The sequence below is a fragment of the Ambystoma mexicanum genome, chromosome 12, assembly GCF_040938575.1.
Source record: "Ambystoma mexicanum isolate Mex_15411 chromosome 12, UKY_AmexF1_1, whole genome shotgun sequence".
Taxonomy (NCBI): Eukaryota; Metazoa; Chordata; class Amphibia; order Caudata; family Ambystomatidae; genus Ambystoma; species Ambystoma mexicanum.
Genome location: NC_090936.1, coordinates 523200925 through 523228480, shown reverse-complemented (window position 1 = coordinate 523228480; position 27556 = coordinate 523200925). Strand labels below are relative to the sequence as shown.

The following is a 27556-nucleotide window of genomic DNA, read 5'->3' as shown; positions in this document are numbered from 1 at the left end:
TCAGAGTTCTAATACTCAAATTACAAATAAGGACCATGATATGAGGCAGAGGGTACATAGCCAAGGGTCCGTCCCTCCAACCACGCAGGAAAGTGGGAGGGATTTGAGAGAGGAACGTAAGGATGGGGGATACTAATAAATAAACCCCGAATTGAGGGTATGAGCTTTGAAGAGAGAATACGGGAGATAGCCGAAATGTGGAATATAAAGCAGGATCTAGAACAAAATAGAGAACACAACCGAAACAGGGAATGGATGAGGGATAATGAGAGAGGAGAAAATAGGAAGTGGGAGACAGGTGGACATCAGAGGGCCGAGGGACACGATCCAATGCCATCTAGCGCCTGGCCAGATGATCAAAGTGATTGGAGGGAGCCGAAATTTGCTGATGACCCCAGCGTCATACTAAACTTTATGCTCACAATAGGAGGGCCCCCTTGCTTAAATAGAGGACGGATTCTGTCACTGTTTAATGAGATCCCTCGGCTCTCTTTAGTCACTTCTAACGACATTAAGCTTATTGATTACATTCACCCAACAAGATTCGACTGTGTCAGGATTGTATTCTACTCCAGGGATACATATGATCTTGCCCTGACGGAAGGAGTGGCTTTGCAACGTTTTGGGTATGATATAGTGAACTTTAGCCTAGTCGCACGGAAACAACAGAGGGGTGAGAGGGGAGGGCTCCCCAGAGAGATGCAGATGAGAAATGACAGAGAAGGAGCAAGAGCCAAGAATGCTGAGATTCACCCAGATGAGGTGGCGGAGCTGAGATGGTTGGCATCAACCTTGAGGGAATCCATATCCAAGATCCAAGACTTGAAAGGCTCAACCTAGAGTAGGGTGAAACTTACTCTCGCATCGTGGAATTCGAGGGGATCACGTGCTCTATTGCATTCTTCTAATATATGTACGGAACTCTTGTCTTATTCGTTCCTATGTATTCAAGAAACCTGGGAAGAGAACGCAATTGTTTTGGATGGTTTTACCATATTTCAGGAACCTGCAACTAAGAAATCAATGGGGAGACCTTCGGGTGGGCTATTAATCGCGATCAAGAATAATATAGCCTCCACAACCCAAAAGGAGTTCCATATAAATAAAGGGTGTTTAGCAGTACTAGTGAAAATAGATTGTAGGAGATCCCCCACGATCCTATTAATTATAAACATCTACTGGCAACCTGAATGTGACTTAAAGGCAAACATAGATGCAATTGATTCTGTGATACAAGAGTGCCAGGCTACGAACAGGGATCTACATATGATCGTGGCTGGGGATTTCAATGCTGAAATATGCCTAGATGAAGGCATAAATGATTGCAGGTTTGGTCGACTGATTGGTGAAAGAATCGACCAACGGAAATGTCACCAGGGAGACATATGGGCCCTCTTCCTGGGTGGTTGGGCCTTGCAGGGGGTGAATGAACTGCTGGATGACTCCGCGGACAACTCTACATGGTCTAATGGAAGATGGTCATCTACCATAGATTATATTTTTGTCTGCACGCATACATTTGACCTTGTCCACGATTTCAGCCTGTTGGATACGAAGGAAAGCGATCACAGATTGCTTAAAATGTCTCTTGTGGTAGATATGGACAGGAGAGAGGTAGAAAAATGGGAAACTCAAGTCACAGTGAATGTTCAATCGAACAGAATTCCTTGGCATATTGATAACATTGAGAAGGTTAACATATTGTTGCAGGCTGACTTTGATAATAATGTTTTTGCCGAGAAAAAATAGATGTACTGTCAGGATTCCTTTGAGAATTATGTTGAATCGGTAATCCGAGGAAAGGCCGGAATAAAGGAAAAGGCCAAAAGTGACAAAAGACACAGACATATCTACTCTGTGGAAGTGAAATCACTCAAACAGAGTAGAAATAGCGAAATTCGAGTGTTCCGCAGATGTCACCCATTACCCCACACTGCTCCGGAAGCACGTGATTTCCAAGCAATACAAAATAAATGGAAAAATAAGTTAAGATTTTTGCGGGCAAAGCTCTATCAGGGAGACGCGGAATCTATGTTGAGTGCGGTGTGCAATGTAAATACACGCAGATTCTGGTCCTTGATTAAAAATGATGAGCAGGAACAAATAAAGTCCCAAACCTCTTGTATAAATTCAAATATATGGGAAGGGCATTTTTCGAGTATTTATTGCCCCCCCAGTGTAGTATGGGTTGTTCCATCAGAGATCGAAAATACCTCATGGAATATTTCGTTTAGTGTAAAAGAAATTGAAGATATCATTGTAAAGAGTTCACCCTCTAGGGCATCTGGAGCGAATCTGCTCTGCAACCGGGTCTTGAAGGAGAAACCAAATTTATGGGCCAAAATCCTATTTCTTTTATGCAAAGACATTGTTAAGATCCACCTTCTTCCAAACAGCTGGAGAATGTCCTATATTATTCCGATCTATAAGAAAGGGGACAGGGCCCTACCTACTAGCTATAGACCTATTGCCCTGTTGGATGTGGACTCCAAAATCTTTGCCAGCCTCGTTCTAGAGCATATTCGGTGCTGGATGGACCAACATAAAATCCTATCGTCCCTGCAGTTTGGTTTTAGAAAAAATGTGGGTACTGATGTGGGTGGCCTGTTAATCAATGTTATGCAAAATGCAGCCTGGACCCCTGGAAATCTCCCCATATACCTAGCATCAATTGATCTTACATCTGCCTTTGATCTAGTGGACAGAACAATTTTGTGGAGCAAACTAGCTAATCTGGGGATGCCTGCCCCGCTTCTTTCAATTGTATATTTCATGCACCAAAACTCCAAAGTAAAGGTTCGAATGAGCATGGAGAGAAATCTGTCACAGGAAATCAAAGTAACTAATGGTCTGCGGCAAGGATGCATATACGCCCCGACATTATTTAATCTATATTTTTCTGATTTGGGAGCGTGATTCAGCAAACTGGTTACAAACTCACCTAAAGTGGAGGGCATCAAGGTAAAGTGGACCGCTTATGCTGACGATGTAACTCTGTATGATCATACACCCATTGGTCTGCAACGTTTGCTAACTGCTTTTAAAGAATACATCCTTATAAACGCCCTTAAAATCAACTACTCTAAAACAGTGATATTATGTTTGACGTACAAGAAAAATCAAAAAATAACTGCATTGTTTCTAAATCACGTGAAATTACCAACAAAGTCAGCCATTAGATATTTGGGTTATCCAGTGTTCGGAAATAAGAACAAGGTCAACCTCCGGGCTATACTGGATGAGAAAATTGCCACTATGAAAGCACAACTATGTAAAATCGACTCAAAGTATGGAAAATTCTCTCTAATGCCATGTGTTCGTTTGTACAAAAATAGACTAGTGCCTCAATTCTGCTATGGCCTGGAACTCGCACCTGGATGGTGCAGAAAGGAGGTGTCGATGTACGAATCCAAAATCCTGAAATCCATGGTCAAGTGTTTGCCGAAGTGTGTACCATTGGCGGTAATAAGATATGAGTTTGGCATACACTCAATTAGAATTACCATTGAATGGCGTAGAATGGCACTAGTCAGGAAACTGATAACCTGCAAAGACTCCACCCTTTATGACATCATGGGTAGGGGTTTCAGGAGTGGTGCTCCTACTTCTAAGTACCTCAGGGACATGTTGGAAGAGGCAAATGAGGTTCTGGACAATCTGGGGGTCCCTAGAGATATGCTTATCGCAAACCCCATGAAAGTAAAAAAATTACTCCTTCATGCTGACTGGAATTTAACTGTTCAAGAAGTCAAAATGTCTAAATTATATAACCACATTGCTTCTGATTGTAAAAAGATGGGGGAATTGGAACCATATCTATCTAAATTTCCTGATAAAAAGTGGAGGCAGGAATATATGCGATTCCGCTTTAATGTTTTGAGTACGGGACAAATTGCTGATATTAGAAGTGGACAGAGTGTCGGGTCCTCCATTTGTAAATACTGCAAACAGGGGGAGAATCTAGAGACTTTGCAGCACTTACTGACTGAGTGTGAAGGTTTGAGGAGTGAACGCATCAGTCACTTCAGTAAATATGTTCCAAACACCGAGTGCGTGGATCTGGATTTGCTGTGGTTAGACATGTTGCATGGTAATCGTGTTAAGCTTCAGATTGCTGTTGTCAGGTTTTTGAAGCAGTATTGTTGTCTCTAACTTATGTGAAAGAAGTAGATGATGAGTGAGTATTAAGTCCCTTTATGAATATTGAGAGTAATTCTGTTTTTGGTAGAGGATGAGTTAGATTTTTTAGGTATATGAATTCTTTTAAATGAATTTCTTTTAAATTGTATACTGATGTTTTGTTACTTAGCAAAAAAATGAACTGAAACGGCATGTGGTAAATGTGAACTCATGTGTTTGCATATTAACTTGTGTAATATAATGTGATATATCTTAAAAAAATACCTTTTGTAAAAGTTACTATGTAACTATAAACAAATATTTTTTTTTTTTTAAAACGTATGCTTTCCTGGTGGTTAATCTTCCCCCCTCCTCTCCTGGAGTTGTTGGTTTTGTGTAAGGGTTCTCTTAAAGGCTTCACTTGCCCTTACTTCATAGAATTCTCCTTCTTGTTACTGTCTCTGCATCTTAACATATGTGGTACTTTCCCCTCTCCCCATGCTATTTGTACCCCGATCTTAATGATCTCTTTTTGTCATGATGCCTACCCCCGGACATCCAGACCAAGTCCATCAGTCCAGGGAGCAGGCATCCAGACACCTATTGAAAACCCAGTCACCCCGGCTAGGGGTTATTTGGGTTCAGTCCTGGTGCTGTAGGCGCCAGGCTCATATATGGGATCAGTCCTGGCGCCACAGGCGCCAGGCTCATATGAAGAAACTTACCTCATGCAGACCATGCTGCAAAGAATCCAAGCCAACGTGAGGCCTGGAAGGAACTACTTTGTTTCAGGGACTATTTTTTACTCGGGTGTGGTCTTGGGGAACTTTACCTGGGTCTACTTTGGAGGCTATTTAAACCACGCCCGATGAGCAGCACACGCTTCGCGTTATTCTGCATCCTGCAGCGTAACGCTCACCGTGCCTGTCAGTCCAGCATCCAGTCTTCTGCCACGCCCGCCTCGAATCCGGAGCTCCTAGAAAGATGGGAAATAAGAAGAAAAGGTTAGAACAAGAACATTACCTTCATTCTTCATCTGACCCTGGATCCTTCGCGCATCCGAACAAGGAAAACGACTTTATTTTGTGCGCATCACACCACCAGCTGCAGCGCCGCACTATACTTACCAGTCTTCACAGCACCTCCGCGACCCAGCGCTGCTCCATCATTCATCGCCGAACTCCCGGCACCTAAGGGGACTTAGAAAGGCAATAAGGTGAGCCGAGAAAACCAACAAAGACAATTTCTATTATCACTATAGACTTACTGAGTTACCGCCGGAGATATTATTCTTCTACACGCCACATCGTCCTACGCTGCACCTGTAAGGAGAGAGAAAGCAACAGGTTAAGCACTGGCATTTTTCACCGGACAGTGTTGGGTAACACAGACTCTTACCTAAACACAATCAGCTGCTACGAGACAATCTCCTCTCGAATCAAGCTGCAAGACAAAGGAAGGAATCGGACAAGAGTGAATAACAGACATTTTGAACTCTTAAGAACCTAATACTTACGGCTCTTCGCCACTTACCTCGGAGTCAATATTCGTCTGGAACTCACCCAATTCCTTCGGACCAGTGAAGTAACTGGTTATCTATGCGCCCCTGCACTCCACGCAGGATGGAGAGCTCATCATTCAAAACCATAAGGTGAGACTGGTGAAAGGGAATATCGGAGGTGATTAGTGGGAAAACGGTGGGGGTGTGCTCGCTCAATCCACGGGTGGCTAATTCCTTTTCTCCGCTTTCAGGAGAATACTCCTACGGGTCAAGCAAACAAAATTGAGCAGGCCAGTCCAGTCAGTCATCTCTGCATTACAATTCACGTTGGTAGAGGCCACAGCTATCCAGTTCCGACCGTCGCCCCTGTGGGAGCCAGGTGAGCGTAACACTTTTTCAGGTTTAATCAGGGTTCTCTTTCTCTTATTAGAAGTATTCTCTCTCTCTGATTGGACCCATTCGTCAGGTCTTAAAATGTGTGATTTTCTCCTCTTCCCAGGGTATTTGCGTGCCACTCTTAATGGTCTATTTTCCAGCTTTTATTCTGATTCTCTTTCTCACATTATTACTGTTCAGTTTCATCAACTTTACTGTCTCGTCAATATTACTGGGATGAGTTTCTCTTGTTGCATAACGATTCCCAGGCGGCGTGCCGGGTCTCCCGTTCTCCCTGTTACTTTGGACTCTGCAGGTGAACATCGCTGGGGCCTCTGCTTGCTCAGGTTCTCTTCGGTTTTTCCAGTTCTTCGCCTTCTTCTTTTCTCTATTGTCCCACTCTCAATCCCCTCTGTGTGAAACAAGTAACACTGCGGGTAACCGGGCGGTTCCCTAATTTCTCTGCACAGTGGTTTTGGTGTCAATGGACGGGCACCCTGCCCACCATGAAGTCGTTGTGGTCACAACACCACCGGAATCCAGGTTCCCTTCTCCTCAGTTTCTCTCTCTTAACCAACGCTGGGCTTCTAGTGTTTCACTCTCGCTCGCAGAGTGGTTCTGAAAGTCAAAGCAAATGAACAGCATCATATGTTGCAACATCCAGTTATAAGCAACAATATTAAAACCAAAAAAGAAGACTTTGTTGGCATCATTACAGTTGAAAAATCATAGGTTACAAAACAATCATGATATGCAAAGGGTAGTGGTCAAATTATAAACAATAATTCATAAATTCATGATATGCAAAAGGTGTAGCAGTTGGGGAGAAAAGAAGAGAAATGTGTGGGGGTAAAAACAAACACACACAGAGATAAGAAATAGGTAATTGGTTAGTCCCGATTTGTCTCAGACTTACGTTTGCATGTAGTGCCAAAACATCTCAGTATGCTTACTTAGCCACACCAGGGGTCAGTAGGTCCTCTTATGATGCAAGTGTTTTGGGCCAAATCCCATTTATATATAATATGGTGCCAAAACAAATTACATTTTTGAGTCCCATGTCTTAGAACACATATTCTTTTCTCCCCAACTGCTACACCTTTTGCATATCATGAATTTATGAATTATTGTTTATAATTTGACTACTACCCTTTGCATATCATGATTGTTTTGTAACCTATGATTTTTCAACTGTAATGATGCCAACAAATTCTTCTTTTTTGGTTTTAATATTGTTGCACAATTCTAAAAGGCGCATAGTCCTGGATCTTCTTGCATGCCTTGGCATATTTGTATCGTAACTAATATGTGTGCTGCACCTCACCCTTCCTCCAAAGACCTTGGCACGCTGAACACTTGCTGGCGAAGCAGGAATACAGTTTAATTAAATGGAAAGACAGAGGCTCAGAATTGAGGCCCAGTGCCCTGAATGACAGAAATCTACTCTAACGGGGGCCTAGTTCAAAATGGCAGGACTCTTGTGGCAAGAGGCCCTTATGCTAAATAGAGACCAGTAACAATATCTTTGCTGCCTACCATTCGGGCATGTGCTTGGTAGCCTAGTGCTCTCTAAAATGTGGCAAAACTAAAGCAAAGCTAAATCCTATTTGAAAATGACCTGAAACACTGCAACAAATGATAGAAACAATAAAATTAAAAATGACCAAATCTTCATGCTGATAGAAGGTCCACAACTTGTACTTCCCTACACCTTTAGGGCATTGCACCTGTATCCCAACATCACCCTAACTCGGGTTGCTGATCCTTTCTCCTTGGTGTGGGGTAACTTAGTTTTCAACCTGACTTGGGTAACTGTTTCCCTCATCCCTGCTTGGGATATAATCATTTATGCCTTGGCTTGGGGTCTGGCCAGTTCTCTCCACCATCCACCCGGTTCCCTGAAACCACCATCCTTGCTCCATGTAGCAGTGTTACTCATGGAAGGCGGTTGCATTGGCTGTGGTGGAACTGCGTCTTGTGTTACTTTGTGGACTTTGGTGCTTCCTTGTTAGTTCTTCTTCTTCCTGTCTGTGCTCGACTGGTCCTCTGCATTGTCTGTTTCTGGCGCCGGTCAACCATTCTGATGCAGTCGTGCCTCCTCTTTGGTCGCGATCGAACCTCGCTTGCTCGGCACTACGTAGGAGAGAGCAGTGTTCAGCACACTTCTGTGCTTCACCCCTTCTGCACTCTATATGCCAGCTGCGTGTGGCTGCTTCCGGTCTCTGACGTCTGGGAGGAACTCTCATCCTGCGGTTCGCTCAGCACAATTTCCTTCTCACTTTCCTTCATGTTTGCCTTCCCGCCTTGTGCATATCTTACTGGCACTTTATAATTCAAGATGTAATGATATTGGACAATTCCTTGTATCTGTGATTCATGTAATGATTATATTGTTAAAGGGTCAGATGCCCTACCACCCATTATAAAAGTGTCATGCACACCATTATCCGTTGTAATGCCCACACAGCCCACAAATAAGTGGGGCTTTTCACATGAGGCAGGATGAATAACATCCCTTTTTGGGGATTCCTTGGCCGCTAATGGTGAGTCACCCCCAGTGGGATCCCACTTGCCATGTCCCCTATGGGGTGATAAGCTTAGCGAGCTCACCTTCCTGGTCCCAGCTCCCCAATGGGGAGAAGGGACAAATTCCTTGGATTTGTCACATCAGTCTAACCAGGAATGATAAGAGTGGAGATCGTTGAAATATGTAAAGAATGTGTTATCTGAATCAGAATTTGAAAATGTTTGGAATGATGATGTAAGACCTTCCCATAATAATTTGTTTAAAGTTCGACCATGGGCAGGATCATAACTGAGTATATGACCTTATAGGTGAATTGGGATTTTGAACTATACCTTAACTGGATATAAGTCTGTTTAAACGTTTGTTTTCTTAATTTAATTTGAATTGTGTGCCCTTGGCCAAATGTTCCTCTAAGTGGCATCTAGGCACTTCTGTTTGCTATGCAAGTTGTCATTATATTCCAGAGTCAGCAATCCATTTAATCCTTTTATGCCCTGTTGTATAGCAGTTTAGATGTAAAATTGTACAGCTATTATAAGAGAGCGTAGGGGTTAGGCAAATTGAAGTGTCCATTGACCTTTTTTAAAATGTCTATTCGCCATATTGGGAAGTTTCAATTTCTGATTATTTTTGTTGCACATGGTGTCAGCATCATAAGCATATGAAATCAATTGTTATTGAATCCTGATTGTTGTTTTCATTATTTTAATGCTTGACTGAGATTTTAACTTTACAATTAGTATTTACTTATGTTACGTCATGGAAATGTATGATTTCTGAATGAAGATATATGAAAATAATAACAAAGATAGTTTCAATTTGGAAATTTAGAAGACACTAAATTTATAATTGTATTACCATTGATCACTTTTCTCAAACAAATATACAATTAATGATATTTGTTGTCCTGTAAGGAAAGTATATAAGTGAACCAACAAGTTGTAAAAACAGCGCATGATGATCTTAGTTTAACAACATTAAACTATAACATAACAAAAACTACACACTGAAGCAAATTATGGGCCTGATTCATGGGAGTGTTTTATAATGGCGCAATCCCATATGAAAACATTCCATGAATCAGGCCGTATATGTTTAATACTATAGTTAAGGGAAAACACAAAGTGAAAATGGGCAAAACCTGCATTTTCTGGGTAAGAAACAAGGAATAAAATATCCATTAAACATTTATGATGCATGACATCTCCAAGGATAAAATCGAAAAATGTTCTTGAAGAGGCAATGGATTTGATTTTTAGCCATTAATCTCTGTTTCATCTTCTTAGGAAACGTCTGTTAAAGTTGTGCTAACATTTCCAATTTTATTTTTTAACAGAATGCTAAGGATTCTGTGGACAGTCTTGTTCCTGGCACCTGTCCTTATTGTCTCTGCTGCGGTTCTACAAACCAGTAGGTGTCTTCATATTGTATTTGTTATTTATATGATGTGATGTTGTAAGGGCAGCACACCTAAACTATGTGTTCAATGAAAAACAGTCATTACCACTGGAAATTATTCTGGGCTGTATTCCATCATTTTTATTTCGTCTGTGACCTTGCAGAATGTCATCCCCAAATCCCCAATTTCTATGTCTCTGCTTTTCCATCCCTGGAGAAGTAATATGTGAAATGTATTCTACCTCATCCAATGCCCTGAAGTAATCTGCCCCTCTCTCCTGACACTGAGGTGTATGAGGTTCTGTCATCTCTTAAACATACCTCGCCCGTTCACACTTCTGTTGAGACAGATCAGAATAGATTTCCACTATACAGATTGTAGTAAAGGCATTACAATGTGCAACTGCTTCTTATTCGTGGCGTGTATATTTCCATTATTGTAGTGTCCTTGTTCCACCAAAGTACTCAATAATCGGCAGCAGGGGTTTTTCCGTGAAGTAATCAAGTACACTTGTAAGCTGATCTCTGTCCGATGAAAGATTCCTACATCAAGTCATTCTAGACTAACGTCTGCAATATTAATGCTTGCTCATACCCTTATCACAACACATGCTACAATTGAGAATATGTAACAAATAATGCAAACATTTCAAGAACAATAAGCAGGCTATCCTGAGAGGTTCTAACATGATTCACATTGCATCAACGCTCCTACATACTGGCTTCCCTCCCAGTCCTAGACTACTCCCATCATCTATTCCCACACCCCCTCCTAGAAACACCCCCCTTGTGTTCCCCTATTCCTACCCTTGATCCCCCTTCCACCTCCACCATGCACACGCCTCCTTCCTCCGACTTACCCCTAAAACCCTTCCTAGAAGCTCGCCTCACCAACACACACTCCCTCCCACACTCCTATACCCTCCCGTCCCCGCTCACCTCACCCCATCTCATGCATACTCATCAACACCAGATCTGTCACCAAAAACAAACACATTATATTCAACCTTATCTCCTCTGAAAGCCCAGACCTCCTCTTCATTACTGAAACATGGTTCTCTGACGACTTCCAACCCATCGCTCATAAGGCTTTTCCTGCTGCATACTCCCTGATCGTGCATAACAGATCCAGCAGAGCAGGGGGGTTAGCCATCCTCCACAAACTACACCTCAGTCTTACACTCTGAGAAACAACTCTGTAACGCTGACTGTTAAACTCTGCTAGTTAAATTCCAAATCACTCCCTCCCTCACCCACAGCTTTATACTCTTCTACAGACCCCCGGGCTACAATAGACATTTTGCAGACTCTCTTAGTGACTCTTTAGTGGCCATCCTGATCTCTCACCCTACACTTACCATGCTAGGAGAACTCAACATCTGGTTTAATGCCTCCACCAACCCCATGACTCATCATCCACTCATTGACAAATGGTAGCCCTCAACAGGACCTGACTGATATCGGGCCCTGCCCACGTTGCAGGGCCCACCCTTGATGCAATATTCAGCTCCACCAACTTGATCTCCTCCCCCCACCCTCTAGTATGGACTGATCACTCTGCCATCTTCTCACTTATGACCCCCCCCCTGCCCCACCTCACCAATACCTTCCCTTCCCCCGTGTCCCAGGTCATTGTATCCTCTGACCTGACTGACTCCCCGATTTCCTCCATTTCTAACCTCCCTCTTCAAGGAAGAATCCTGTCTATCGACCATTTTGACGGATAGCTCTCTGATGCCCTGACACCTTTCACCCCTACTAGATCCTCCTCCCATAGATTAAGTCCTTCTCTGAAGTTGTTCACTCCCTCCCTCAAATACCCCCAAACCTTCAACCACCACCTGCAATGCAAATTGTGGGCCAACCCTTCCCCAAGAACAAAACCACCCTTGCCATGCAGATCAGGGCTTCAAGGGCAGAAATTAGGAAAGTGAAAAGATCCTTCTATGTAAACCAAGTCTCCAACGCTCTGAACCCCAGCAGGGAACTCCACAAGATCATCTCAGAATTCAAGGCCCCTCACTGCTCTACTCCCACATGCCTCACTCCCATGCTCCGTCAGATCACATTTACAACACTGCTATTGAAAGAAACCACACCATCAGCACTAGATTAGGAACAATCTCCCCCTCTTACCTGCTCCCTCTCCTAACCCCCTGTTCCCTGCCCCTGCATGTCCCCTCCTCTGCTCCTTCTCCTCCATCTCCCATCCAGAATTCCTGAAGCTACATTCCAGTAGCCGACCCCTCAGGATCCCCTAGAGACCCTTGCCCCCTCCCTTCTTACGAACATTCTTTCCTCATCCTGCACAGGCAGTACAGCTTGATCAATAGTTAACCATTTACTGACATCAGGCATCTTTCCAGCAGCTTTCAAAACCTCTCATGTCAAAAAAAAAAGCTCTCCCTCAACCACCTCATTCAACCGATCTCAAACAACCACTTAAATGCCAAACTCTTAGATAGCATGGCATACTCCTAGCTCTGCCTCTTCACAGGATCCAATGGCCTAGTCTGCCCTGTCCAGTCTGGTTTCAGATCCCTCCATGGAAACAAAAAACTTCCCTTGTCTCTATCTGGGATGATATGAAAAGAACAGCAGACTCATAAGGCTGCGCTGCACTCATCCTCTTTGACCTCTTAGCATCATGTAACCCAATCAACCACTACATCTCACATACAAACTCCAATCTCTAAGCATGAGGGACTCTGCTTTAAGATCGATCTCCTCCTTCCTCTACAACTGCTCAGAAATCACCACCATCCCTCCCTTCTCCACTCCACCCACCCTGTCTCCTAAGGGTCCCAGTGGAGGCCACCCTTTCCCCGTTCCTCTTCAACCTCTACCTAAGCCCCCTCCTCATGCTCATCCACTCTCATGACCTTACCTGCTACAACTACGCTGATGTCACACAGATCATTTTCAGATTTCCCAAATCTCTGTCCGCTCCCCACCCAGACCTCACCTCCTGCCTCACAGAAATTGACCACTGGATGACGGCCAACCACCGCCTCCTCAAACCTGGGCAAATTGTGGCAAGACAGCACTATTGCACCAACCCACCTGTTGGTCCCTCTCCCTAGGCCCCCCTCATTATCCAACTCAGTAAAGATCCTAGGATGAACCTTGAATGCAATCTAACACTATCTCGCCACCTAAATGCTATATTTAGATCACAGCATTTTCACCTCTACATTCTCACACAAATCTTACCCTATCTCTCCTACCCTCACAGAATCTGTTATATACTGATCTTCGCTCTCATTAGAAAACAGGCTATTGCAGACTGGAACTTCTGACTTCATGGAACTTTCAACTGCTGGCCACAGAAGGGTTCCATGAGAAACAGTTGAGACAGAAACCTGACTACAGTAAGGATGGATGACTGATGACTGCCTATTTATTTCTTCTACTGTCTTTGCCTATCTTGATGAGATGACTGCATTTAGGTTTGCTATACTGAATAAACAGCCCCATATGGAAGACGCAGTGTAAGAGTCATCACTGCGTGCAATCACATCACACTATATAATAAAAGACCATGGGCCTCATTACGGCCATGGCGCTCCCGTAATGACGGGTGCCAGTACGGGACAGCACCGTTCATTACGGGATGCCTGATTACGAGGTCCCCTAGCGGGACCCGTAACAGACGTCTGGTAAAACCAGACGTCCTTTCTGGGTCCCGCGAGGGGACCAAGGAGCTAATAACGGGCCCGTTATTAACAGGCCAGTTATTAATGGGCCCGTTATTAGCTCCCTCCCCATTCCCATTGAGCCCTATAGGGGCCCTATAGGGGCTCAAATGGGAATCGGGATGGGTTTTTCCAATGAGGATTTACCGGGTCCTTCATGGTTGGAATAGCCTGGTAAGTCCTCATTGGAGGAACCCGGTACTGGAACCCGGTATGGAGGCAGCCATGCCCCTATTAAGGGCATGGCTACCTCGATACTCGTAATGAGGCCCCATATGTATGTTTGTCTGAAGCCATCCTGCCCGCTTTGCCTTTTTTCACCGCCAGAGGGCGCTGTTGCCTTACACATGCAACAATAAGACTTCAAGTTCATCTTCCAGGAGAACAACATGTGTATTTCAAAAATGATAACATACAATTAGCTGCAGAAAAGGCCCATGGCAGGGATACCACTTTAACAGCATACTTCTATTTGCATACAGTAAGAAAATATATACATTTATAAAAGAAACAGAAATTCATTTGATTAAGCACTATTTCTCTAACAAAATAAAGAACTTTTTTTAATGTACTTACGTAATTATTAATTGTAATATTTCTTGGTATTTATTATATGAATAATATTCTTCATGTACGTTTCAAACTTTATTTTACTTCAATGTACTTTATTTTATGATTTTATGTCTACTTTGAATCATGTAGCACATGAATTATGTTACTCTGACATCCCTCAACATTATATATTTGAGTCCAAAACCCATTAGTGGAATCCAATACAATGAGGAGCAGATACAACAATTGTGCATATGTACTATGTTGAACTTTCAACGGATTCTGTGAGATTTTGTTTGAAGTTACTACTCCTCCATGTAAAAGGAGCAAGATCCAATATAATTATATTTTCTATTAACAGACATTACATAAAAATACAACACAGAATATATTTACACTCTGAAAATGTCTTCCTTTATGCACATTGGCCCCTGTACACTGGCTTTTGATATAATATTTGGATATGAGTTAAAGAGGCTGCTGTGTGGGGGGGCTGCCTGGAGTACAGTCCCGCCCCCAGAAGAGCAAAAGACATCCATCCACCCTGGAGTGGGAAAGGAAGAATCCACTTACTAGCAGGGTATCATGGCCATGAAGGGGAAATAACACAAGCAAAATATAATCCCGGCACTACAGATACCGTTGAACAGAAAGACAAAGCACCTTTGGGTACATTTCAAAACCCCATGTAACTGTAATAAAAATGCAAGTCCAGTGGGGTATGAAGGAACGCACTTATCAGCTGAGAGAAAAGCACTATAAAATGGGATGGGGGCCTTTTCTGATATTTGCAAAATTGAAAGCCTAATAAAACTAATCCATAAATCCTGGGACACAGGTAAGTATAATAAAACTTAGTGGTAGAATGAAGCCTGGTAAATAGTCCCCAAAATCCTGCTTCTGCTTTGAACGTGTGCAAGCATTTTTGTTCGCGGCGAAGGCCACTGCAGCCGGTTCATTAGTACAGAGCATGCAATCCCTGGCAAAGCATTCAGAGAATCACACAAATGTTGTTATTTTTTTAGGTTAACTGACTAGAGCGTACATGGTCTGCCAGTGAAAGAGGAATATATGAGTATTTTTTAAAATTCAAAATCATTTATGAAATGTGATTTTCTCGGGAAGCCGGCAAGACCCAGAGCAGTTTCAAATCACCTGCAGACCATTTTCCCTGGCAAGAGGGTTAGAATGTTCCTAATATGCAACAATTATTCAATAGTATATCCGTGGGTCAAGGCTCCGATGGTGTTGTGGTGGGTAGCTGTTCCCATGAGAGTCAGGAAGAGGTAACCAGGGCAGAAAAATAAAGTTCTGCTGGTCGTCTTAAATGTTTCAATAATATAATTTTGTGTTGTGAGCATTGGGGGTGAATTTTGACGTCACATGATTGTAATTGAGGGCGTTCTGGGTCGCGACATATGGAGTTCTATATAGGTCCAAGATGTGAAGACCAATCATTTCTGTGTGGGGAGATCTTTCCATGTCACACGATTGTAAATGCTAATTATTTTACTTTCTATAAAAGTTTTAATTTTGAGGGCGGTTCTTGGACAGTGCCTTTCATGCAGTTCTGTTCCACATTCTGTTTGAATTTGCTGTCCCTGCAGAGCACTATTGTTGCAATGACTGATTTACAGAATTGGAGAGCAAGTAAGGCTCAGCAATGGTGAGATTGGAGAGCCGTACTGACATACAAGTTCAAGCTGTTAAAAGGAACATACTTCGACTGTATGATGCAAATGGAGGCACACTGGGACATTAAGTGTGAGGTCACTACCCGATAATCCCTCTGGGGGTGGTACTCAGCGGGAGGATATCATGGGAGACATATCCCCTGGGGACAAGGGAGAACATCCCAGGAGAATGTGGTATGACATCGCTCACCCAACACCCTACACACCTCCATATCCCCTAGATCCTAAGCCTTTTACCAATACTCCCATATACCTTTGTAAATCTGTGAGTCCCAGAGATACTGAGACAAGGGAGAGTAGGGATGACCAAAAGGGAGCCTATCAGATTGATATTGGGATGAGGAGGAGGTTTTGGAGCCATAGAGAACGCTCTATGTAACTTGACTGGGCAATCTAGTTATCCACTGCAAGATTAGCTAAGAAGCGACAAAGGACTTTCAATGTGGCTCAGCCATCCCAGGAGGAACCGAGGACCAGGAAGCTTCTTGGTGAAGGAAGCTAAAGTGGCTAAAATCCAGGATGCAAAAGAGGAGCAGACAGCATCCACAGAGGTTCGACACTGAAGGACCCTAAGCAGTAACCCGACTTTGCCGGGGAGGTGGACCAAGCGGTCTGTAACGGGTATGCGTACTGCAGAAGGCAAGAAGCTGCAGCACCACTGCAGTGCTATAGAAGTCCATGGAAGCCTGAAGAGACCCAAACTGAATGAAGGCAAACTCTGATGCAGACCAAAGCATACAAGAGAAGTCCCGGAAGGTATGTGAGTGAATAGGCTGGGCTGTGGCGGTACTGGAGGGTCTGGGTTACCATACAACCATATAAAAAGGAGAGATCTAGAACTCAGGGGCTGGGATATGAACCCAAAGCTAGAAAGAAGTGGGGATAGCCATAAGGTGAAGTGGATCCACAACAGGGGCATAGATCAGGCCCCCAACTTTAAAGGCACATATCAAGAAGAGACCACAAGTCATCTTCCTTGTGGCAGTACTTGGCAGGAAAGTAAACCAAGTTTGCAGAAGTAAAGAAGCAATAGAAGTATGGGTCAGGGACCTGCACCCAAAACAGAAAGATACCACAAGCCATCTTCCTCGTGGCAGTACTTGGCAGGGTAGTGCACGACGTGAGCCACAGGGGAGGAACCTAGACCCTATGAATACATGAACTCTATTGGTGAGAAGCCTAAAATCAAAAGAGAAACCAGGGGAATGGAATAATTCCTTTCGGTGTTGTGGAACTGTGTTACTATAGTAAGAGAAAAGCCAGCGGAAGGGCATCGTTCCCTGTGGTGTTGTTGAACTGTGTTATAAAAGTGAAAGAAAGGCATGCGGAAGGGAGTTATTCCCCCTGGTGTTGTTGAACTGTGCAACCAAGGGAAAAGAGGCCAGAGGAAGGGATTAATTCCCCCTACTTGTATTGAAGCCCAGATACCAGGAGAAGGAAATCATTCTCCTGGTACCCAGAACTAGGGGAAGGGAGTAATTCCCCCTGGCTGTGTTAAACTGCTAAATTAAGATACCAGGATGACAAAGCCATTCTCCTGGTAGCCAAAATGATAAAAACTTGCTAAGGCAGAGGGCAAGTACATAGGCAGTGTGGCTGCCAAGAAGAAGTGTTTGAACATTACCTTTTTTTTTTGCTGGTGAACAGTTTTGAACTCGGAAAGGGAGCCATTCCCCTAAGAAATCGGGAATGGAGGATAGCACAGGGGCAACATGCTGGTATTGGAAGCAAGCTCACGCAGAGTAACAGAGGTCTGAATTCCGTATCTGCGCTTAGAACCCGACCTCAGGTATTAAGCACGTTATAAAAAAATAAACAAATACATTAAATTAAATAAGAAAAAACAAATCTGAAAGTGAACTTTTATTGCCAGTCCAGAAGAAGGGAGGCATTTTTCTGGACCAAGAGCATTTACTTTATCTCTAGTTTAGGTTCAAGTGTAAGGGAAAGAAGTAGGGGTTTGACACAGGGTGGTGGACTATTGATTTACATGGACATGCTCACGACACCCATAGTATTTTAGTTCAAGAAGGGAAGCCACTCTTAGAGACAGGGAGAGTTACGTTTTCTCTTTATTTTCTCAAACAAATACAAGTTTATAGCAATCATCATGCCACCTGTGTGTCAGTCTCCTCCTTCTGCACCCTTACAGTCCTCACCAAGCACGAGCTGAACTGCATCATTTAAATAATAGCGGGCAATGCACTGACCAGATTTATTGCCATTGAAATCGGACACAAGCTGATTTCATGGCCCCCAGTGGGCACATTGAACAAGCAACCCTCCCTTATATGTGTGGATGCATCAGAGTAAATGACCTTACAACGTTGGGCCCTCTATCAGGAAGACAACACAAGAAAAGGCTCAAGAGCCGTAGAAAAAAGAATCCCACGACGTGGATGACATTTAAGAAAACAAAAATTGGTCCAAATGATTTCCTGGAGTTCCAAACCCTGTGTCGGTAATGACTATGTATAACCTACAACCTGGAAAACACTTCATGGAGAGTCTCCAAGAGAGATGTGAAGGTGACACTCTGGTGGCAATAATGAAATAAGAGCATTTAAAAAAAATTACTGGCTATAACACTTCAATACTCCAATTCAAGAGTGGTAGTTAAAGGACATCTGCTAGTAGGTTTTCATCAGGGTGTGCTTATTAGAGCAACATGTTATTATATTGACAGTTATATTTACATATTTATTTATTTATTTATTTATTTTGTAAAGCGCTTACAGCCGGAGGCATTGAGGCGCTTATTCAAGTAGATGTCTTAGTTGCGTGAAAAAAAGGCATTGCAAAGGTTACAGGGAGCAAGTGCCTTGGGAATACAGTCATATTCATATGATACATAAAAAGGAGGTCTTAGTTGCGTGAACAGTAGGCATTGCTTGGTTACAGAAAGAGCATGTGTCTTGAGGAATACAGTTATACATATATTATGCATAAAAGACAGCTGGGTGCTAGGAACCTACACAAACAACAGTGCTTTACTTGCTTTCCTGAAAGCTTTATGTGACTCAATGCTCCTGAGTGATGGGGGGTAGAAGGTTCCAGTTGGTGGCCGCGATGACTGGGAAACTTGAACCCTCTGCTCGTGCCCTGATGCTTTTAGGGATGGCTAAACGGTTAGTGCAGGCTGTTCTTGTGGGTCTGTTGGTGTGTGGTAGGGTGAATCTCTGAGAGAGGTAGAGGGGTGCTGCGTCATGGAGACATTTGTGGGTGAGTGCAAGAGTCTTAAAAATTATATGCTCATTGATGGGGAGCCAGTGAACAGATTTTCTAGTGGCTGTAAGAGCCCTCCCCGTCATTCGACGTGCAATTTAGAATAAATGAGACACACCCCTGACGGGGAATGAGGCTGACAAATATCACAATTACATCACATTATAAAGGCACAACTCGTCACAGATGATGCAATTAGTATAGGGTGTCGAGGTGGTGCAGGATTGGTCAGTCAGTATAGTGCCATATATCGACGGTGTCACAGTTCCATCTGGATTGGTCGCTCCTTTGCCGGGAGGGTGGACTTCACGTGATCCCGTTGTCAGTGTCCAGGAGGGGTGAAGGTCAGGTTACTGTGAGGTGGGGTGATCACTAACTAAGCTAACATAATACATCTTTGTGAAGCATGCACTAAATAATTACTTTGCAATCCGTTTGAACACATCATTGTAAACCTATAAATGCCTTACATGTATTTACATCGTTAATTTACATCGTTAATAACAGTGGCTTATATAGAGCATCCGGTTAAAAGGCATTGACCATCATGATAGCATTAATTGAAGCTAGGGTCTGGACTCGTAAAGCATCTAAGGCACGTTGGCATTTCTTAGTAGTGAGAGACGATATACTGTGACAGGGGTCTAATGTTAGTCGGGGTCTGCTTGGTGGGCATCATGGTGAGGTCACATATTTGGTCCATCAACAGAATACCTTGCAGGGACACAGGGTGATACTGAAAGCAATTTTCCAATAGCGAGGGTGAGGGGGCATGGACAGATTTGTGGAGATGGATGCTTGGCTCAAGCCGGTTCACACGCAGGGCAGTGATCTCAGAGGAAGAGTGAAATGTTACATTTGTAACTTCGGCCTCTGCGTGAGAATGGAGCATCAGAGTTTTCCAGGCACAGTGAGAGAAAAGGTGGGGGCTATGTGTGCTGTGTGCGCGGCGCTGCAAATGGGAGAGAAACCTTTTCGTATTATCGCAGTGAGGCCTAGTTACCTAGATGGTGTCAAGAGGGCACAAAAATGGATGCCTATGTCCTGCACGATGGTCCCATCTATGCAAGTGCCAACTGATGCTGACATTGCATAAGGGCAACAGGGGCACCGTCCACCATTGGAGGTACATGGTCCAAGTTTGTACTATGGAATGGAGGGACAGGGGGGCCTACTGGCCCCTCACTCCCACATATTCCCCCCTTTCGTTACATCTAAAGTAACAAACTATCAGTTCTTTTTATTCTCCCTCCGATAATACTCGCTTCAGCTATTGCTTCATACCAGGCTGGTGTACCTTTTATGGGCATCCATGCTCTACATACGCTTTTCAGGCTGTGCCCTTTTCTTGCATATTCATCAGGGGTACATGTCATATATATCCCTCCATCCCCATCCAGGTCCACCCATACTTCATTGTACCACTGCAGCTCTCTGGGTTCTTTTATGGTGTTATGATACAGATTGTCAACCCTATCCCCATTCTGGTGGTACACTGCTGTCATGCGATATTTTGGTGGGTTAAGTACCCCAGTTTGCATCTGGGCATCTATCATGGTTGTTACCGTTCCCTGTCGGCCCATCGTTACCATCATCATTGCTGAATTAGGCATAGATTTTGCACAACATCGGATACCTCATTGGCGCACACAGAAAAATAGCATTATGAAGACGATGATAGGAACGAATATTTTCATCACTGTGTTGAACCAGGACGGTATCCAGCTGAACATGTTGTCAAACCAGGTGGTTGGTTATACTCCCCCTTCTTTTGGCATCCTTTCTCCCAGGCTGTGTACCGCTGATATAACATGGGAAAGAGTCCCATTATCTGCATCTTCAGATGGCACGAATGTGCAAAATGCACTCCCGATTTTTCCGCAAACACCGCCATCCATCGCCGTGAGGAGATCTAAGACTTACTGGTTCTGCATTGTCATTAGGCGCAAGGCACGGAGCTCCACTTTTATTATATTGAACCCTTCTTCAGTGTCATTGGCAAGTTGGATCAGCTCCCAGCGCACTATCTGTAGCCACATGGCGTTAGTTCGGGCCTGGAGTCCTGGTGTTAGGAGCGAAGCAAAGAGGTCTCTGTGGAGTTGAAGAGTTTTTACTTTGGCGGGATTGCGGCAAGAAGAGCAGATGATTCAGAGGAGATCTAATTGGATGATCTACTTTTGCGAGAGAGTTTGTCTTTCAAGTCAGTTTCTGACAACAGTTCATACGCTGGGGGCTCTGTTACTTCTGATTGGGGTGCTGCCGATGTGTCAGCCGATTGCCCTGCTGCCAATATGGCAGCTGATTCTCCTTTTCCACCTTGGATGTGACTTTCTGGGATTACCATCAGAGCCGAATGTAGGGTGGCCAGGGCGCAAGTGCCCTTCTATGACGCCGGGAGATGCAGGTATGCTTGTTTGCCACAGATCCAATACATGTCCATGAGGGCCGTTGTTCCTTTCTTCATATCTGGAATTATGATTGTCTCATTGCATTGCCTGTTGGCGGCCATGGGCACTTTTCCTTCTCCGTGAAAGCATAGTTCATGTGGTATTTCTTTTTGCGTTTTGATCGGCTTTTCTAGTGCCATGACCCACGTGAGTTTGGCAATGTGGTGAGACCAGACAGGTGTACCTGTTTCTTTTACCCATTGAAAGTTCTCTTCAGTTAGTCCTCTGAGTGCCTCAGCTTTGTACTCGATTGTTTTGTCATTCCATTTATTTTCTGTGAATCTCGTTCCTTTTATGATGAAGAATGGTTCCTTGATGCAAATCACCCCTAGGCGTGTGCTTGTGCATGTCCTCTGGTTCTGCAGCATCTCTATTGTAACTATGTGTGCCTGGAAGGTGTTCCGAATCCTACACAATACGAGATGAATTAAACACTGGGCGTCTGGCAAGGGCACCTCTTGTGGCACAAGTATTTTGGGCGTCCCTGATGCATGCGGTATGAGAGAGCAAACATAACAGCTCTCATTTGTTGCTTGCTTTGCTGTGGTGCTCATGTCTGAATACCATTTATTTGACTGGTCGAGGTAGCAGGGGTCTTCTATTTCATCTAATCCTAGGCCATGATAGATGTCATACCTTTTCCCATCCGCACCCCTTTTTTCCCCTCCCTTTGTGGTAACTTCTAACTTTTCGATAATGTATTGGGAACACCCCAGACCATCCTGAATCATTAACATTATTTACTGTGTGTTCAGTTCACAGTCATGGTGGTTCGTGAGTAGCAGCAACATAAAATGAGGTAGTGTCTTTGGTTGTCTGCACATTAATGTTCTTTTCTGTTAACTCATTTGACCAAAAATAATCGCCATCATATTTGTTTGTTTCATTGTTATCATACATGCTTATAGCAGCAATTGGTAGGAGAGGGACAGCTGTGGTGTCATTGATGTGCATCATAGTGTAGGTTACATTAGCATCATTATCATCAGCAGAATAGTTTTCTTTCCACATTATTTTTACCCCCTTCCAAATTAGAACTGACCCTTCTCGTATCAGCTGTGCCCCGCTCCCCCCTCTGTTCATATCATGGACAAGACATAAGAGCGTATAGTACCACGCCATGAAAAATAGCATCACAGATAGCAAAACTGCAGAATACTTTAAAGCACACTCGACATTGCTATATTTGTTGGCTCTATTGGCTATCCTATCGCTAACTAACATCGAGTCAGTGTCTGTATGTGCGTTCCTTTCGGCCATTGTGTTACTTGGAGGGGCGATATAAAATGGTTAAGTGACGAGCATATATTCATTTTTCACAATGCATAGTTTATTACCGTCTGTTATATTCTTCTTATTTGTCACTCGCGTATTGCTATACATTTTTTTTACTAACTTTTTCTACTTATTGTGCACTTTACTTGTACTGAGCTACTAACATCTTTTCTATATATATATATATATATATATATATATATATATATATATACAGAAATGATGTTATATATATACTTTATATCTTTATATTTCTTGTCATTTACTTTGATAGAGGGTACAGGACATATGAGCAAGAGATAGAGAGAAAGAACAGGAGGAAGAGAGAGAGAGAGAGAGAGAGAGAGAGAGAGAGAGAGGGAGAGAGAGAGATAGAGAGAGAGAGAGAGTCATGCAAGCACATTAATATGCATTGTTCCTTTTACATCCCTTGTAATTACGTTTCATATTTATTCACCATTTCAGTGGTGTTCATTTGCTCACAATGAGGGAGTGCTGTATCGCGTGCCTTCCTCACATCTGAGAGATGCACCCAATGCTTCAGTTCCTTCACTTTGACTGCGTTGGATGTGCAGTAGACAACCTCATAGGGTCCATGAAACCTTGGCGAGTTCCACCGCCAAACAAAACTCCTTACGTATACATTATCTCCTGGCATTAATGGGCCGCTTGGACTGTCTGGTGCTGGAGTTACAGTGTTTGTCGCAGCATTCTCAGTAAAGGGTGGTGCAATTTGTCACGCTATACTACGCACTGCGCACATCAACTGCGTAAGGTATTCTTTAAATTCTTCCCCCAGCTCTGTGGCAGCCCATTGCACATCCGATGCTTTTCTTATCGGGAAGAGCGGTGTATGAATACGCCTGCCAGTTACAATTTCATGGGTGATTAAATGGCAGTCTTTGCTTGGTTGCGTTCTGAGTTGTAACAGTGCTAGGGGCAGGCAATAAATCCAATTCTTCTTGAGTGTGTTGCATAGTTTTGACAATTTACTTTTGAGCAAGCCATTGATCTTCTCCACCATCCCCTTAGCCATTGGATGATAAATAGAACACAGTTTGTGCTTGACTCCCAGAAGTGATGTCACTTCCTTGAAGAGGTCATTCACAAAATGTGTGCCGTTGTGTGATCTTATAACATCGCAAATTCCCCACCTGTAGAACACCTCCCGCTCCAAAGACTTGGCAGCACACTTTGCATCTGGATGGGGGCCTGCCTCCACCCATCTCGAAAAGGGGCATACCACCACAATCAAGTACCTTTCCCCATTACACCTTTCCTCCATGTCGGCATAATCGATGTGGAGCTCTCTGAAGGGCCCAACAGGACACAGCAAAGTCCCTTGCACTGTTCTAAGAGTCATTCCTGAATTATATGTTTGGCATGTGGTGCATTCTATAGTGAATTTTGACAATACTCCTGTAGATTGGGAACAAACCAGTTTTCTTGTATGTCTGCTGCGATAAGTTGTTTCGCTACATGGGCTGGGAAGTGCAGCTGCTGGAATGCTACTTCCAACAGTTCTACTGGCATCACTACTTTTCCAGTCACCTCCTGTCTCCAGATCAGATCTGTTGGTGATTATTTGCACCCTCGTTTGGCCCATAACTCTTGCTCTTCTATTGGCGCTCTCCTCTGCAACTCTATTAGTTGGGTTATCAGCGTATTGTTATACCCTTCTTCTACTGGTTGTGTAGTGGGTGTTTTGACAATGCATTCAATTGTTGGGGTACATTGAAATACGAGGCGTCTTTCGCTGATGCGTCTGCTGCCGCGTTTCCCAATGAGATTGCATCTGTGTTGTTAGTATGGGCTTGGCATTTCACCACCGCCACTAATGTTGGTTTTTGCTAATGCTTGTATTAGTTCATTTAATAATGTAGTATGTTGAACTGGCGACCCATCTGCCCTTCGAAACCCTCTCCGTCGCCATCGTGATAATCCTGAATGTACCGTTCTTGTGGAATATTCTGAATCTGAGTATATGGTCATTGCACATCCTTTTGCTGTGTGCAGTGCTTCAATTAATGTCACCAGTTCAGCCGCTTGTGCGGAAAAATGACAAGGGAGGTGTTTTTGGACAATCGTTTCATAATTGTTTTCTGCCATTCTTACCATGGCCATCCCTACATGTTTTTCCCCTGTTTCAGTATTTATGGGTGCTGACCCATCTATGAAGTATATTTCTCCTTCCTGTAGTGCGTTCTCACTTGCTTTGGGAATGTCATCCTCTTCTCCTTCAAATGTGGCACAGTCGTGCTCTTGCATGTCTTCTACAGTGCATGGTTCGGTAATGAACGTGGCTGGATTTACTGTTTTGCATCTAACTACATGCTCATTTGGGCTGGAGATTATAATTTCGTAAGCTGTTGCCCTCTGTGTGGTTAGTGTTAATTTGGATTACTCTAAAATGGCAAAGAGCGAATGCTGCGCGTACAGTGTCACAGATCAGCCCATTACAATTGTGGCACTCTTTTCAATGGCAAAGGCTGCTGCAGCCAGAGCTTGTTCGCACGCGAAGTGACCTTGCATCACCACGTCCAGCATTCTGCTGTAATAGGCCAATGGCTTGTCACCTAGGGAAGTTTTCTCTGTCAATAATGCAGTCATCAGTGTGCCATTGCAGTGCAAGAATAGGTAAAATTCCCTGTCATAATCTGGGTTTGCAAGAACTGGTGCATGTGCGATCAGGTCTTGTAGCTTGAAGTATTATGTTATCTTTTCATTTGTCCATTTTATTTGGACATTATTCTTTTGGGACTCTTTCAGTGCCTGTAACAATGGGCGCATATAGGCTGCATAATCAAGTATCCATGCGCGGCAATAATTGCAGATGCCGAGAAATGTCTGCATATCTTTTACAGTTTTTGGTATTATCATGTGGCATATGGCCGCTGCCCTGTCAGGAAGTATTCTTTTGCTGTCCTTGGATATTAGTTGTCGTAGGTATAGGACCTCAGCTAGGCAGTATTGCAATTTCCCTTTGTCTACTTTATATCCTTTCGTAGCTAGTAGATTCAACAATGCTACAGAGTCTTCTCTGCACTTTTCTTCAGTTTTACTGTAGATGAGTAGATCATCCACGTATTGTATTATCGTGCTCTCTACATCAATATTTCCAAGATCTTCGTGTAAAATCCAATTGAAAATGCTCGGGCTTTCACAATATCCCTGTGGTAATCCGCAGTGTTCGTACCTGTTTCCTCCTAGCGTGAACGCCGTGAGGTAACGGGAGCTTGGATCGAGTGGTATAGAGAAGAAAGCATTTTTCAAATCTACCACGGTGAAACATGTTGCTTCTTTGGGAATGCTGCACGGTATTGGTGCCGGGTTGGGGACCAATGGGAACTCTTTCTGAATTACGTCTTTGAGTGGGCAGAGATCTTGTATCATCCTCCATGCCCCTCCTTTTGCTTTTCTGATCAGAAAAAGTGCTGTATTACATGGGGAGTTGGATGGTACTATTATCCCTTGTTTCAACAGAGCACTTATTGTTTCTTTTATTCCTTCCTCCGCTTTTTGCGAAAGTGGGTACTGCCGAACTCTTGGGGGTATGGCACCTGGCTTCAATTTTATCTTAATGGGTGTTACATCATGCAATAACCCTACATCATGGGGACCTGTGTACCAGACCTCTGGCAGTACCCTTTCCATATCGTCCTCAAAAATTGTGGGCGGCACGCTAACGCTGGCCATGAGTGGGTTGTTTTTTTCTCTGTATTGAATCATGATGTTGCATGGTATACTTATTTACATTATTATTTCCCCATCACTCTCATTATCAGTAAAAAGCTCTTCATCAGTTAAATCATGCAACATTATGTTTAGGTCTATGCATAGTACTGTTCTCCATTCGCATCCATGTGTGTCCAGTCCTATCACTGCAATACGTTTGTTTGATACCTGAACCCCCTCTAAATCAATGGACAAGATGGTTCCTGGTACAACGTCTGTATTCACAATTGGGCGGAAGATAAAATCTGCGAGTACTCCTTTCTTGTTATCTCTGGCACCACCCGGGCCAACACTCTGATGCCATAAATGAACATGTCCATGTCAATGGGCACCCCTCTTACGGCAACTTCATTTGTCATAGTACTGATCATTAGCATTGCTCGTACAGGGCACACTCCTGGAGTTGAACACACTATTCCCCGCTCGGTAAATTAGATGGTCATATTTAATTTACTCAGCAAGTCTCTACCCAGTAAATTGATTGGCACGTCTTCATGATACAGTAAGGGTGCGCGCACTGTTTTTCTCCCCATTGTTATGACAAGATCTTTCGTGTAAGGAACTTTTAAAATAGCCCCTGATAACCCCTGGGTTTCCAAATTTCTTCCCGAGAGCGGAAACCGCCCTTCCATGAGACATGATTTTTATACTCCTGAGTCTACCATAAAGATAAACTGCTTGTTTCCTATCTCTGCTCCCACTAGTGGTTCCTCTTCTGTACGTAGGGTAGTGGATAGGACTGGACATGCAAGTGCTCTCTGTGGGCTGTCCTAGTCCGCGTACGTCTCAGTTCCTGCCACCGAGAAAACATTATCTCCTACCACTGTTGTGCCACGAAAAGGTGCACCATTAGCGGGAGTCACAAAAATGTTATTGTTTGCGTTCCCTACTGTATTTTGTCTGGCCGTGGGCAGTTGCACTCCCCTCTGTTGTGGCTGTTGTTGCTGAGGTTGATGCCTTTGCTGTACTTGGGGCTCATTATAATATTGGTCTCCTTGCCTGCCCCCTCCCAT

At 43.6% G+C, this 27556-nt stretch overlaps 1 long non-coding RNA gene across 1 annotated transcript in view; it reads left to right on the top strand.

Moving 5' to 3' along the window:
* LOC138512983 (uncharacterized) overlaps positions 1-27556 on the top strand; it is a 205865-nt gene that overhangs the window by 99548 nt on the left and 78761 nt on the right. Inside the window, exon 2 of the long non-coding RNA XR_011281649.1 lies at positions 9859-9932. This is a non-coding gene — a long non-coding RNA (uncharacterized lncRNA). The remainder of the gene's footprint in view (positions 1-9858; positions 9933-27556) is intronic.